The following is a 14,750-nucleotide window of genomic DNA, read 5'->3' as shown; positions in this document are numbered from 1 at the left end:
AGGAAACGTCCCAGGTCTTCAGCGCGTCTCCGCACAGACCATCAGAAATCGTCTCTGAGAGCACGGGATACGCCCTCGACGACCACTCGTAGGATGCACACTACGACGTCATCATCGACAGGCACGAGTCTCGTTTTCAACTCCGAGGACGAGGGTCTACAGACGTAGGAACGAACGTTACGCCCGTAATTGTGTAGCTGAAGCGGATAGATTCGGTGGAGGGAGTGTTATGGCGTGGGTGGGGGTGGGGTGGTGGTCATTTCCTACAGCATGAGGAGTGATTTGGTACACGTCTGGAGAAACCTGACAGCAATTCGTTACAGGGACGAAGTTATGCAACGTCACATGATTCCACTTTTCGCCCCTCAACGTCAGGCCATGGAATCACCATGGACTATCTGAGGAATCAGAACATCACAGTTCTACCATGACCTTCAAAATCACCCGATCTCAATCCAGTTGAACATTTGTGGGACCAGCTTGGTAAAAGTGTCCTAAGACGTCAGCCTCAACCTCAAACACTGCAACAACTGCCTCAAGCCTTGCAGGAGGAATGGACCAGGATACCCCAAGCACGGATTCAGAGACTGATCACTTCTATGCCTAGGAGGTGCCAAGCAGTGTTGAATGCTCAAGGCGGTCACAATAGATACTGACTTTCACGCCATCTGTACGTCGAGTGTAACGTTTCATGTATACCTTGTAACAGTGACTGTTGACATCACCCAAGTGAAATTTGATGTTTGTACGATCATTATTCCTACTATTATTGACAAATGAAATAAAGTGTTTACATTACTGAATTTTCACCTGTGCGTTTATATTTGACTATTATATTGCTTCTCGATATGTCTGTATTCATTCAAGGATCTATTCAGAGCTAGTGGCAGGAGGGATATATTTTCTGACCACAAGTTGTGATCGATAGCTGATGTAGTCCTTCCCTGTGATTGTTTCAAAGAAACGTGAAAGCCCCAAAGTAAATTGAAGTGGTCATTTGCCAACTGACCGTTCAGTGGCTACGTCTTGACCAGTAATTCCAAAAACTGGCCTACTATACTGTTATTTATTTATTATTTATTTCAAGGGAATGACGAAAGCTTCCACACGTCTAGTTTTCAGAGGGATTGATGGGCATTTAGATCGTTGTCTGTCACAATTACAGACGCCTCTTTGCACAGTGTTGGCTTCTGATGTACAACCTCCTTGCTTCTGACTTCCGAGACCATTACACGAGGAAGTCTCTGAACAGCCACGTAAATCGATTCCTGTAGGGTGTTAGACGTGTACATCACGAGCTCTGTGCACAGACCTGATTCACCCTCGACGACATGTGTGAGCCATGCTCCTACAATTGTGATTTGTTGTCATGTGTTCGGAGACGGAACTGATGCGATTATCTAGGAAGATTTACGGATCCGTGGAACAATTCCAAAGGGACACAGCGCACAGAGGTTATTAGCATTTTGTGTCCTTGTAGAGTTTTTTTTAACGACCTGTGTAATCGCTCTCCCTCGTCAACCCCTACTATCACATAACGAGTTTTGTAATCTTTATCGATGCATTATAACGTGTTTATCCTGAAAGGGTTTTTACAAAACAGCTTTTGGTCAGTGATGGTTAACGAGTCTGCGACAGAACGGGGGTTCGGGTTTATCATCACTTTAACCGATCGTGGCAGGAGAGGATTTCGTGATTTGATGGGCAACATCGTATATGTTGGGTGTGAACACTGAATATATCACACATGGTGTGCTATCAGTTGTAGAATTGTTAAATAATCTGTTTCTTTGCTGGGACTCGAGTACGCACAGTGAGTGAGTGAGTTTAATTTTACGCCGTACTCAGCAATATTCCGGGTATATGGCAGTCTGTAAGTAATCGAGTCGGGACCAAACAATCCAGTGACAGCATGAACATCTATCTGCGCGTTTAGGGCACCGATGACAGGTGTCATCCAAGTCAGCGGGCCTGACCACCCCATCCCGTTGGTCGCCTCGTACGACAAGCAAAGTCGCCTTTTATGTCAAGCATTGGTTGCTGAAGGCCTTTGCTACCCCGGACCTTCACGTACGTACAGGCCGTGATATAGCGTGAATATTTTTGACTGTTAAAACGGCACGCACTCATAAAATACTAACGTCAAACTATTAGTTTAGTTTTGTTGATTCTTTATAGTCTGAATCTTGATGCGAGTATGGTTTTACGTCACCTTTAGCAATATTCCAGCAGTATTCTAGCAATATCACGGCGGGGGACGCAAGATATGGGGTCACGCATTGTACCTATGTGGGGAATCGAACCGCATCTATTAATGTATCTCCTTCATGACGAACCACCCCTGAATCATTATGCACTGTCGAATAGGACGCAAATGAAGAGGTTTTACTGACCCGTGATTTCGAGGTTTAGATGGAACCCACTGTATATATTATAGTGATGGTTTGCTGTCGGGGGTTTGTCTCATGACAGAGACCCTAGTACTTATAAGCCGTGACAGCTTGAATGTTCCAGACTGCGAGTTGCAAAACTAATATCCTCATAGTCCGCCAGCATGCCGGCCTACCTTCACTTGCTGGCGATCTGGAGCCCGGTTTTATATTGTGTTGTTTTGAAATGAGTCACCATTCAAACTAGTTTTAATTTGACAGATTTTATTGTTGCACTTCATGTCTTGTCAATGTAGAATCAATCTGCTAACAAGACGGAGCTTTGCAAGAGCAAGACATATTATTTGTGCTAAGCAACATTTGGAAAATAAATGAATTACAGTTTTGCGTCAAGAAACCACCATCTGGCATAATCGGCACTGCTAAAGTATAATAAACTTTCCGTCATTTACTGCAACAATTTCATTCTGCTCATACAATATGTGTATCTGTCTAGACAGTGTGGCACACGGGGGAAGCTCCAGAATCAAATTTATCAAGACAATATTTCTTTTCAAAAGACCAACATCTTTTGAGGAGAGATGGTATATTGTTGGATGGGACGAAAGCTGTTCTCTGCAATCCATGGTGATATTGATTTGTCGGATTTGATTACCATCGATACAGGATAGAAAAGAATAAAGTCACTGCAGGCAAGAAAAGCCTTCTATTTTTGTATTGCTTTTGAACCAAATAAGCAGGTTTCTTTGTTCCACAGGTTTCTGCGTTCGTTGGCAAATACGTGAATGTACGCAACACTACTTCAATTTTCAATTTTCATCATCTGTGCTATTTTGGTACTTCATTTGAGAGAAATGACAGCTTTTGGATAACGGGATTGATAAGCAGTTCCTATACAGCTGGTGTGTGTTCAAGAAAGCGTTTCGAAAACAGGTCTCGATTCATAAACTGAAAAGCTTGTGTTCTACTCTCAATCGTGTTAGAACAAACTTACATTCATTTCTTGTGCATGTTAGTTTAACTCAATGCAACTGAATTGCGAGCATGGTCCAAACAGCACGTGACAGCATTTTTGATTACTTGACTTTTAGGTTGGTGAAATATCTCTGTTACATGGAGGGCTAGTCGTGTTTGTTCGTTTGCTTTGAGCGAGGACATTTGAAAATGAAAAAAGACATAACTGGTTAACACAACTGTAAAACACTTGTAGTCATTTAATCTTCTATTTCTTTTCATATTCTCATATCCCTAGCCTCAAGTTCATCTTTGTTTCGGCAGAATCTGTATCTGTGATGGGTCAGGTTGTATTACATATCTATAAACACCTAATGTGCACAGAAGAACACTGTGTTTTCCAGAATACCCTTTTTCCTGGCATAGGGGAAAGGTATAGAGTGCCAAATTCAGTTACAACTTTGAAAGTGTGGGCAAATAGGTTTCGTTGGGAAGCCCAAACAAAGAATCTATTAGACAAGGGCATGTTTTAGAACCTGTTATATTTCTCCAGCTGCATTCTACTTTATAGTACTTTCAAGATGGATGGAATGGAATCCAAGTTTTAAACTTCAAGCTGAATTTCAAGTAGCTGAACTGGAAACAAGCATAAACTACATATTTCTCTGACAGTTCATCGCATTACATTTCCATATACTGCTTTCTTTGGTATTTTTCAAATCCGAGAGACTGTAATTTCGACAGACACAAAAATGAAATAACCTTCTTTCTTCTTATATAGAAGGCATCAAACTGACCTCTAATTAACTTCTATACAAACAGTGGGCACTCTCTGAGTTGTCTCAGTCTAACCGATCTGGTCGATGTATCAGTGTGACGTTAAGAAAGTTAAACCTGATTACTGACCTTCAGTTAGAGTACGCAGGTTGATCAAGTTTGACAGCGCCCACTTATTATTTGCCTTGTGATGGGACAATGGAGTGAGATGTCCAAACGAAGTCCATGTTGATCAGCGAATGAGTGATGATACTGCAGAATCAGTGGGCTGTGGAGTCCAAAGAATGCCCTGTTTTCGATGTCGCTATTACTACAAGAGGATTTTACGAGATGAAACACTTTTCTCATTAAGTCTCGCAAGGCCCTACTTGCGGTACTAAGCTGGTTTCTGGCTCCACTTACGAGGTGATGCAAATACGTTTTGAGCCTTGCATAGAAAAACACAAAATATTGGTATGAACCTCATTTATTTTTCACCATAGTCCCTTTGTGAGTCAAGACACTTGTTCCATCTTTTCTGCCAGGCGCTGATGCCATCTCTGTAGAAGGCGGAATTTCGGTCCTCAAACCAAGCCTCAGTAGCAGCAATAAGCTCATTATCATCCTGAAATCTACGACCACGCAAGTGTTTCTTGAGATTTGGGAACAGATGGTAATCACTTGGTGTAATCACAGGTCTGGAGAGTAGGGGGGATGCGGCGAGATTTCGTACCCGCATTCCTGAACAGCAGCGGCTGCAACGCGAGAGGTGTGTACTGGAGCATTGTCTTGATGTAGAAGAATACCACGTCTGATCTTGCCCCGGCGCTTCTCCTTGATTGACTGTCGCACTTGCCTCAACAAGTTAGCGTAATATTCCCCATTCATTGTTCTTCCTTTTGTAAAGTAATCTATGTGGATGACGCCTTTGCTATCCCAGAAGACTGTTGCCATCACCACTGATATGGAGGCGTTGAACTTTTTGGTCCTGGGAGAAGTGACATGTTTCCATTCATGGATTCTTGTTTGCTCTCAGGATCATAGTGGTGGGTCCAGGTTTCATCACAGGTTACTAGCCTAAAGTGAAAATCTTCTGGATTCTTGTTTATCTGGTTAGCATGGAGTTGCTTATGGTGACCCTTGTTTGCTTAATTTCATCTCTAAGCATTCTTGGCACCCATCTTGCGCACACCTTAGACATGAAAAGATGTTCATGAAGAATTGTCTGGATGGATCCGTGTGAAATGCCTGTGGTCTCCTCTAACTCGTGGAGTGTGATTCGACGATTTTCCAGCACAAGTCTGTGCACTCTGTCAATGTTTTCTTGACTAGTGCTTGTTGGGCGACCTGGACGGGGGTCATCTTCAAGACTCTCTCTACCATGCTTAAATTCATTGACCCATCGTTTGATGGTAGCAGATGAAGGGGAAGACTTCCCATAAACTGCTGTAAACCTTTCTTCAATGTTCTTCGCCGAGTTTCCTTCAAGAACTAAAAACTTAATTACTGCTCTGTACTCAATTTTATTCATTTTCACCTCCGTGAGGGGGTCTCTTTCTGTCAATGTGAGCTGTTCAATAACTTCTGAGAGTAGGATACCAAAACTTATATATCACATCAGCTACACCCCAGGGTCCGGTGTCGTACCATAGGCTGTGACACCTGGGTATGAAAAATGCTCAAGGCTCAAACCTTATCGACATTCCCTCGTACGATATGGGAGACGGTGACCAGCTTAGTTCAGGTACTGATTTCAAGTCACAAGCGTATGTTCAAGAACAAGTTCTGCTTCCAAATTGCGCGCCCGCCAAATATGACTTTATTAGACCGGGCCAAGTGGGCAACCGTGCTTTGTTAGCACAGCTGTTGACAGTCGTAAATAGTTTAATGTTTTGGGAATGTTAGGTTGGAGATTAGTTATTCCTCTAAGGATTATCCGTTCCTCACTGTCAACTGAGGCCATTCGAAAAGGTATGAACGTTTTTTGTAATCGGAAGTACTTCTCAAGAAGTGCCATGCCCTACTGTGATAGAAACATCAGTTTGGAGTCCCCTGTTTCACGCAGTTGCCATGTGCAATCAGTGTGTCGATAATATTACAAAGACGATATAAGCAGTACAAGTAATGTTCAATAACATCTTATTTATTCACTGGAATTTAAGCTGTCATGGCTGGTGGATACTAACAAAAAACACCTTCCAGATGTGGGCGTTCTTAGGCTAGGCCAGGTAATGTGTCAGGGAATCCAACTGTCCTGTAGGATAAATACAAAGGGTAAATAAGTGTAAATCTAATCTCTGCTGCTTGTCAAACAATAAAACCAACATTCTTTAATTAAAACATAATTATAATACATTAGAATGTGTTCTTTTAGATATAATCAAACCGCCACATTATTTTTATTTCCACTTGTTGGTTATACGACCCCTAAAGTTCCAGGTTAGAATTGGCCTTCAGCAACCCATGCTTGTCGTAAGAGGCGATTAGCGGGATAGGGTTGTCAGGATCGCTTTCATGGTTCATGTATCATGGCCTGGACACATGTATCGTATCCCAGTATGGCAGGTCGGCGCTCATGAAGGTGTTCACTGCATTGTGCCCCAGATTCAGTTATAAACATATAGCCGCCATGTAGCTGTATATATTGCTTACTGCAGCGTTATAAACAACCACAACCAAAAATGAAGGAACAGACGGATACTTTTACAACAACTTAAACTTAATGCAAGAGAAACAATTTCATGCAGCCTGAAGAGACTCTTGAGTGAAGACATACATGTTAAATCTCCACAATTATTTCAACAAGGCGTTTCCAACAAAGAATGCCCCAGATCTTTGACGCACTTTTTAGTTTTGAAGAGGAAGTTGATATTTTCGAAGGTGGGGAGATCATTTCTAGCGGAACTCTGTCGTTTGTGAAGAACCTAATCCGAAGTTTTGGCTGTACGTGGTCAGGACCCCACCCCACCCCCCACAAAAGAGCCACAAAAAACAAAAACAAAAACAACAACAAAAACAAAAAACAAACAAAAAAACCCAACCAAACAAACAAAATAATAATAATAATAATAAATAATAATAATTAAAAAACCCCCAAAAAACAAAACAAAACAAAACAACAACAAAAAACAACAAAGAAACAAACAAAACAAAACAAAAAAACCCCAAGAAAACCCAAACAAACAAACAAAAAACCAAACAAAAACAAAACAAAAACAAACAGTCAAACAAAAAACAACAACCAAAACAACAACCAAAAACCCAACAAGAAACAAAACAAAAAAACGCCAAAAAAACACGAAAAAAACCACACAAACAAACAAGAAAACAAACAAAACAAACAAGAAAAAAACCAAACAGCCCAAAAATTAGTTTCTGGTCTGAAACAAAACAAATGCAAAGTATGGTGCCATTAAATGTATTGTTGGTATTTTTGTAAAATGCTATCATTCAGCAGAAGTATTTAATGGATAACAAGACGAAAAACGACACAGCTCGTGATTCAATGACACATGAATGACATTGGTGTGCATTATCCAATATTCGGTCACCAATGCAGAATCGTTTGGGAGTTGTTACAACACAGGCAGCACATACTGTTCAGTGCCTGTACTGTTGACAAAAGACAGAGCAAACATCTGTAATACCACGTGCAGTCGATCTGAAAACTATTTTAGGAGGGGTACATGAACGGGGTACAGATCGCCAGCAACTAAAGGTGGTTCACTAGACCAAGAACAGAATATAGGCCCTGTACCTCTTACTTGTTGAAAAAGACGATAATGCCTGAGAAAGGTATAGTTCATGAAGTAGTATTGTACTGTAAGTCCCCACGATTCCTATTATCGTGATGTACCTTCAGGTTTTTATCAATCGACAGGCTGGTTTTATATTGTATAGCTTTGTATAATTAGATTTTTCTCATATTTACATACTAACTTCATGCTCATATTTGTGACAATCTTTTTGATTTTATAACGTTTTTATAACATTCTGTATTCCTTTATACAAGTATAGCCTGTTCATAGTCACGATACGGCTGAAAGATTGCCAATGTAACATGAAATCTTTGGAAAATAAATGTACGTTTTCATCCAGCGTCGGAATGCAGACCCGTGAAGGCCCCGGGGTAGAATAGGCCTTCAGCAACCCATGCTTGCCATAAAAGGTGACTATGCTTGTCGTAAGAGGCGACTGACGGGATCGGGTCGTCAGCCTCGCTGACTTGGTTAACACATGTCATCGCTTCCCAAGTCCGCAGATCGATGCTCATGTTGTTGATCACTGGATTGTCTGGTCCAGACTCGATTATTTACAGACCGTCGCCATATAGCTGGAATATTGCTAAGTGCGACGTAAAACTAAACTCACTCACTCACACTCGGAATGCAGAGCAGGAAAGAGGTGTCTCTTCAGGATTTGGTCAAGCCAAACGTTCATAGTGCTGATCCTTGTTTTCATCACGTTTTTCTTCAGTTGACATGTTTTCTTCAATTTATTGATTTTAATATTGATATAAATTCAGTTGTTCTCGTCACTATATGGCTGAAATATTGCCGATGTGACGATAAATTCTAACTCACTCAGTTAACATATGTAATGATCTTCTTTGCGGCATATATTACATGGCTTTAATACAATGTCCTTCAGGACTTGGTGAAGCCAAACGTCCATAGTGCTGATACGTCTTTTCATCACCTTTTTCTTCACATAACATGTCTTTTTACGTTTTCAATTTATTGATTTTAATATTGATATGAACTAAATTGTTCGCGATATGGTTGCAATATTGCCGATGTGACGATAAATTCTAACTCTCACTCACTCAGTTAACATATGTAATGATCTTATGTGCGGCATTACATGACATGGCTTTAATGCAATGCCCTTTAGTCATTAGATGTAAAGAGTATGCTATATCATATAATTCGCTTTGATTATGGATTCCGTCTTTTTGGCTTAAAATTCTTGTTGGTGTATTTCAACAATACGGCCAAAGGTCATGTAATGTTTTGAGTCTGCTTTTCTGCAAACTGTCAATAGTAACAATGGCATTTGAACTCATTATGGACATTTACTGAACATTATTAAGAACTATGTTTTTCACTCAATACGACATCGTCTTTTGTTGGTTACCCACGTAGGAATTTCAGGGAACACGATGGCTGATCTTGCTGCCTAGGCAGCACTCAACAAAACTGTGACACCACTTCTTATCCCTTCTTCTGACTACAAAGCTAGTATTAGATCTTACATCCGTGGTGTTATGCAAAGGGGTGGGATACTCGAGTAGGTATAAATAAATTATATGAAATAAAACCCTATATTGGTTACACCTACTTGGACTGTCAGTCCAGATTTGAAAAGGTCATTATGCGACGATGTCGTATTGGCCTTACTAGATATACTCATACCTGTTGAAAGGTGGGGATCCTCCGTTTTGTATGCCTTGTGATGAGAGAGTCACGGTCAAGCATATCCTGCTTGACTTTGTTGAATTCTCCATCACAAGGGATAAATATTTGAAGTGTGAGTTCTCATTTACTTAATGTTTTTTAAAAGAAATTGATTTCATGATTGAAATTTGAATATATGTTGTAGATAGATGTGCTTTAATGATTGGTAGTATACATTAGCAACTGGTATTGTTAGTGGCTGTATCCTCAAAGGGGGTAAAAGTATCGTAAAATTATTGTCCTCCTGAGAGGGTACGTAAATCCCAAAACGTTCACAGTATAATTTTTGCTTACCCGGTTTTAAACGTTGTATATTTGTTCTTTTAAAATTTGGCTAAACGTTCGTACAATCGCCATCGGCTAAAGGCAAGGTGTAAATCCAACTAGGGTCCATGCAGGTAGCAAATGTACTGTAAGTCGCCATGGACCCTGGTATGGTGATCTACCTTCAGTTGTTAGCCTGTTTTTATATTGTATCGTCCTCTATAGTTAAATTGTTTTAGATTTAATTACTAGTTTTAAAGATCTGTCTGTGATAGTCTAATTGCTTTACTGTCCTTCGTTGACAGATTTTTTACCATTCTCTATTATGTATGATATTAATGATTCTCGTCACGATATGGCTGAAATATAGCCGATGTGACGTTAAATTTGAACTCACTCACTCACTCACGCACCGTTTTTCACCATTTTTCACCGTGACCTTGTAGCTCAGGGAAACTGCTTCGTGAAAAGATAATTGGCCAGGTTGATTCTGAATGTTACGAATGCAGATAGTTTTCAACATTTGTTGTATGGAAATTGATATTGTTTGCTCATCAATAGTATACAAATTAGAAATATTTCGACTTCAACCGAGCAATGTTATTTCAGTTTGTGCATAAGTTCTTGGGGTGATTGAAAAACAAATATGGTTCAGTGCCTCCTCCCCGTAATGCCAGAGATTAAGTTTGCACTCTAACGACTATCGCATAAACACGTTTACATGGAAGATAATCAGGTTATTTCCGTAATTTGATATTAGAGGACACTTATAGAATTTTGTACTGTAATTATGCACACATGAAACGGCTTTCGATATAGCTGAGCTATCCAGTTGGAAAATGGAGCCCTTGTCACCTATGATGGTGACGAAAGGTCGGGGAGGGCATTGTTAGAGCAAACCTGAAAACTAAGTTGGAATGATAGTAATGTGAACTCTAGATGACCGCTACAATTTCTGTGGGCGATATTTCAGTTTACCCAATAGTCTTTGGGCGTTATGAGGATGGTTAGGAAATAGTTGAATCTTGCAACGATAAATCATCGATCCGCCAAGAACATGTTCCATTTTGTCTTAACAGGTAATGGAACAAATTAAGAATTGATATTTCGTTGCCGTGTATTCTATCAATACAATTTTGAGATGCCGCACACTCTATCTATACATATATGTAGAGTCCCTTAGTAAAATATAACATTATGCTACATAGCTGATACATTGTTAAATGTAACTATTCATTTCATATTATATATGTAGATGTTGAACATATTTCGAGTTTGTACTTTTCTTCACATGATCTTATATATGAAATCACACCACTCTACAAAGTCACCAAAGGTTAGGGACAGGAAATATGAGGTTCACAATCAATTAAAATTTTCTGAGATTGTTTTTTCCAAAAGTAGCCAATTAATGGCAGACTGAATAAAAACCAATAGTTTGTGCTGAACCTTTGAGCGTAATTTGAGTAAATAGGCATACCTTGTTTCACAGGTGGACATATCTGTAACCTGAAGACATCCGTACATTGGAAACATCACAGGTTTGTCTCTTAAACAATAAACAAGCTTGTTGTGGTTTGGTTAAAGCAGCGCTCTTGTTCAGTACGTTAATGGTGTAGCGGTTGTGAGAACTCGTTTATCCTATAGCAAAATTAGTTTTACGATGTAAAGATTCTCATTATCAAAGGCTTGCAGTAACTTGTTGAGCTGCAGTGGAAGGCTTAGAAATAACTCAACAATTTACAAAGTTCATGTTGTTTTATTTGCATACCTTTGAATCAACAAAATGTTTCAACGTTACCATATCCCCAATAGGTTCTAATTATACTCTATACACGACACGGTCCTTATGTGACCACTGAACCAGTATGTGGCTTGAATTGAAGTCAACACAACCAGACATCGGGGATGTCCATTGATTTCACGTGGCCAATTACTAAAATGAATTAAAACATCCAAAATTATATCAACAGGAGACCCTTCCCTCACCAAATTTATTGACCCCATTTTTTCTGGTCTGACATGGATAATGCATCTTTTGAGTTTTGATGTTTTGTCGTTGTTTGGGACGAAAGGTGTTCTCCATGGTGATATTCATTTTTCAGATTTGATTTCATGTGATGCAATGAACGAAGTCATTGCAGATAGCAAAAGCGCTCTATCTATTTTAGCAATGGGCTTCAACAACGTGAGCAGTTTTCTTTGTTCCCAGGTTTTCAGCACATTTGTTTTGGCAAATACGTGAATGACGCATCACTACTTCAATTCTGATCAACCGTGCTATTTTGGTATTTCATTGTAGGAGCAGGCACAGTCTGTGGTTCATGGAGCTGTCAATTTGTTCTTGTACAGTTCCTGTACACGTTATGTCCCAGGAAACATATTCTTAAACACTTCTTAATTAATAACTTTAAAGAAGCTTGTATCCGAAGCTCGCTCGTAGAACAAGCTCCCATTCTTTTCCTGTGCATTCTAGTTTTGATGATTGTTGTCCTTCTGGAGTGGTCTTTGCGAACGATTTTGTAAACATCCCACAAACAGCGTGTGGCTATCGATATGCTTGATTACTTTGCCTTTCGTCAAATACCTTTGTCATTTGAGGACTTCGAACAATGACATTCATCTTGTGTATGTAGCATCATTTCACGTTATCACGATATGGCTGCAATATTGCCGATGTGACGATGAATATTAACTCACGTTACCACCTCACGCAAACATAGGAGTCTCCTACACGTGAGGTGTCATTATGAATCTTGACGTTTTTCAGGCAGGTCGATAAATCACTATAGACTTTTTTGAAGAGTATATGTTCGACCCAGGGTAAAAAAATTAAATATATACAAAAGATATAAAAACCTCCAAAACTGAAACTAGTGAGTGAGTGAGTTAAAATATTACAGCCATGTATTAACGAGAAATGTACAAAACTATAAGTAGTTTAAGATCCAATCATAGACGGACTGCTAAATAACTAGAGTATCACAAAAAAAGAGTTCAAACTAGCTAGTATGAATAATTTGTTAAACAGAATATATTCGACAATACCATGTATTGCTATTGATCACCAACTGAAGATAGATCACCATACCTCTGAATACAAATAGCCAATTCAGTTGATATCATGTGAGTAATTATGTAAGCATCTGGGCTTACTTTCTGGAAACGAATCCCTTGTTTACTTACTAATATTCTGAACCTTCGCCTGTGCTTTGACAGCATCTGCGTGTGTGATGGATCTGATTGTGATAAATATCAGTCACCCAGGGCGATCAGGTCTCACCAGGCAGGCAGATCAATGTGACGTTAATAAACTTTAATTTGATTAGAGACCTTCAGTTGGAGTGCATAGGTTAAACATGAGGTTTATTTGTCTGCCTTGTTACGAGGCAGCTGAGTGAGATGACCTTACAAAGACCACGTTGGCCAGCGAATGACATTTAATCAGTCATGGCCAGTGGGTATTACAACAAACAACCTTCCAATCGTGGGTATTCTTTAACGTTGCTTGGAGTTGCATTTCAGTACATCTCCTTATTCGGTAGGATAAATACAAATGGGAAAGAATCAATATTGACGTGACTTCAAATACGATGACTTCTTGATTCTCGGTTTGTATTGGTTTTAACACAAGTGAGTGAGTGAGTCGGGTTTTACGCCGCACTCAGCATTATTCCAGCTATGTGGCGGCGGTCTGTAAATAACTGAGTCAACCAAGTCAGCGAGCCTCCCCGACCCCGTTAGTCCCCTTTTACGACAAGCATCGTCGCCTTTAATAGCAAGCATGGGTTGCTGAAGGCCCGTTCTAACCCGGACTTTCACGGGTCGGTTATCACACGACGATGACGGATATCAGACAGATGAATGATGAATGTATATACATGTATCTTACGGATCCATCGCCTTATATATACTCGCTGCTGCTTTTTCACCACACAGTTAGGATCACAGCAGATAAACATCATTGTTCGACTCTGTTGAAAGTAGCTGCGTTAAACCTCAAACAGTCAAACTGTCCAAAATATTACGTCGTGAGTGAGCGAGCTAATATTTAACGTCACATCGGCAATATTGCAGCCGCATCGTGACGAGAACATAGCCCAAATAATACGAACTTGGGTGATGATAACAAATGACAATGACATGTCATGGTGATGATAACAAATGACAATGATATGTCATGGTGATGATAACAAATGACAATGACATGTCATCACTTTTATTTTCATATTGTTACGAGAGCGTATTTTTGTAAATTGTATTATTAATTAAGTAATGTTTATTATTGGGTCACAGCGTTTAGTGTTTTAAATGATAATTATTATGGGTCATATTTCGTATCATAAATGTTCAGTGGTATTAGTATTTTATCGGCAGGCCTTGAAGGTAGTTCTCTAGAGTTATCTCCATTTTAAAAAGGTAAACAAGAGGCTGACCGAGAGAATTCTACGTTAGTGGCGATGGTCGTAAGTGCTCAAAAGTTCTTGAATCAATGACTGTATATATAAAGGCTAGTTGTCGTGTTGTGGACATGAATACACAGATTAACTAGAGTACATAACTCTGCATCTCCGTCAACGCGTGATCTACATAACCGCTGCCAGACCGCTCGCTGTTACATTCTGCATAACTGTTTTTCACTCTCACATCAAGACTTCGGTGAGTTGACATTATACTATTATTGTGACCCATTACTGTAGATTTTACTCATTTTCATTGTATATGAAACCTCTCTTGTGAATGTGTATATTTTTGCCTTTGTTTGCAGAATACAGACTTCTCAGTGTTGTATTTTTACTGATTCGGATTTCTTATACCTTTTGTGACGGCAATTTTTAAGCGTAACAAAATGTTCCTGTTTTTCTTTGAAAAGAACTGTTTCTTTATTTCCAAAATCCCTGTCTCCAACAAACATTCCTAGTCGCCTCTC

Source organism: Haliotis asinina, chromosome 11, assembly GCF_037392515.1.
Source record: "Haliotis asinina isolate JCU_RB_2024 chromosome 11, JCU_Hal_asi_v2, whole genome shotgun sequence".
Classification (NCBI taxonomy): Eukaryota; Metazoa; Mollusca; class Gastropoda; order Lepetellida; family Haliotidae; genus Haliotis; species Haliotis asinina.
The sequence above is the reverse complement of the archived record's forward strand: the minus strand, read 5'-3'. Positions refer to the sequence as shown.